This window comes from Triticum dicoccoides, chromosome 2A, assembly GCF_002162155.2.
Source record: "Triticum dicoccoides isolate Atlit2015 ecotype Zavitan chromosome 2A, WEW_v2.0, whole genome shotgun sequence".
NCBI classification, from domain to species: Eukaryota; Viridiplantae; Streptophyta; class Magnoliopsida; order Poales; family Poaceae; genus Triticum; species Triticum dicoccoides.
Window position 1 is genome coordinate 782,851,143 of NC_041382.1, and position 2,315 is coordinate 782,853,457.

Here is a 2,315-nt window from a genome sequence, read left to right on the forward strand (position 1 = left end):
TCGAAAATTTCTCGGCCTCTGACTAATTTATTACAAAAAGATATACCATTCATCTTTGATGATGATTGTGTAGAAGCATTTGAAATAATTAAGAAAGCATTGATCTCTGCACCTATTGTTCAGCCACCTGATCGGAATTTACCTTTTGAAATTATGTGTGATGCTAGTGATTGTGATGTAGGTGATGTTCTAGGGCAAAGAGTCGATAAGAAATTAAATGTTATTCAATATGCTAGTAAAACTCTAGACAATGCCCAGAGAAATTATGCTACTACTGAAAAAGAATTCTTAGCAGTTGTATTTGCTTGTGATAAGTTCGGACCTTATATTGTTGATTCTAAAGTAACTATTCACACAGATCATGCTGCTATTAAATATCTTATGGAAAAGAAAGATGCTAAACCTAGACTTATTAGATGGGTTCTCTTGCTACAAGAATTTGATTTGCATATTATTGATAGAAAGGGAGCTGAGAACCCCGTTGCAGATAACTTGTCTAGGTTAGAAAATGTTCTTGATGACCCATTACCTATTGATGATAGCTTTCCTAATGAATAATTAAATGTCATAAATGCTTCTCGAACTGCTCCATGGTATGCTAATTACGCTAATTATATTGTTGCTAAATTTATACCACCTAGTTTCACATACCAGCAAAAGAAAAGGTTCTTCTATGATTTGAGACATTACTTTTGGGATGACCCACATCTTTATAAAGAAGGGGATAGATGGTGTTATTAGACGTTGTGTACCTGAGCATGAGCAGGAACAGATCCTACGCAAGTGTCACTCCGAAGCTTATGGAGGACACCACGCTGGAGATAGAATTGCACATAAGGTATTGCAATCCGGTTTTTATTGGCCTTCCCTCTTCAAGGATGTCGTAAGTTTGTCTTATCTTGTGATGAATGTCAAAGAATTGGTAATATTAGTAGACGTCAAGAAATGCATATGAATTATTCATTTGTTATTGAACCGTTTGATGTTTGGGGCTTTGATTATATGGGACCGTTTCCTGCCTCTAATGGATATACACATAATTTAGTTGATGTTGATTTCATTACTAAGTGGGTAGAAGCTATTCCAACTAGTAGTGCTGATCATAACACCTCTACTAAGATGCTTAAAGAAGTTATTTTTCTGAGGTTTGGAGTCCCTATATATTTAATGACTGATGGTGGTTCGCATTTTATTCATGGTGCCTTCCGTAAAATGCTTGCTAAGTATGATGTTAACCATAGAATTTCATCTCCTTATCACCCACAGTCTAGTGGTCAAGTAGAATTGAATAATAGAGAACTCAAATTAATTTTGCAAAAGACTGGTAATAGATCTAGAAAGAATTGGTCCAAGAAACTTAATGATGCATTATGGGCCTATAGAACTGCATATAAAAATCCTATGGGTATGTCTCCGTATAAAATGGTTTATGGAAAAGCATGTCACTTACCTCTCGAACTAGAACATAAGGCTTATTGGGCTATTAAAGAGCTCAATTATGATTTCAAACTTGCCGGTGAGAAAAGGTTATTTGACATTAGCTCACTTGATGAATGGAGAACCCAAGCCTATGAGAATGCTAAATTGTTTAAAGAAAAAGTTAAAAGATGGCATGACAAAAGGATACAAAAGCGTGAGTTTAATGTAGGTGATTATGTACTGCTATACAACTCTCGCTTAAGATTTTTTGCAGGAAAACTTCTCCCTAAATGGGAAGGTCCTTACATTATCGAGGAGGTCTATCGTTCCCGTGCTATAAAAATCAACAACTTCGAAGGCACAAATCCGAAGGTGGTGAACGGTCAAATAATTAAACATTATATCTCAGGTAATCCTATAAATGTTGAAACCAATGTTATTGAAACCATAACCCCGGAGGAATACATAAGGGACACTTTCTGGAATGTTTCAGACTCCGAAAAGGAATAGGTATGTGGTATGGTAAGTAAACCGACTCCAGAACAGTTCTAATGGCAATTTTCCTCCGTTTTGGAATATTTAGAAAAATAGAAAAATAAGAAGCAGTCCGGGAAGGACACGAGGGTGGAGGGCGCGCCCTACCCCCTGGGCGCGCCCCCTGCCTCGTGGGCACCTCGTGTGCTCTCCGGACTCCGTTTTCTTGCACGTTACGTATTTTGGTCGGTAAAAATTCATTATATAATCTCCTGAAGGTTTTGACTCCTGTATCACGCAATTGTCCTCTGTTCTTGTTTCGAGCTGCTTTCTGTTAGGGTTGTCAAGGCCAGGCATCATGTCGTCCCCCTCCTCCAACAATGGTGACAACGATGCTTGGTTAATGAAGATAGAGCTGAAGA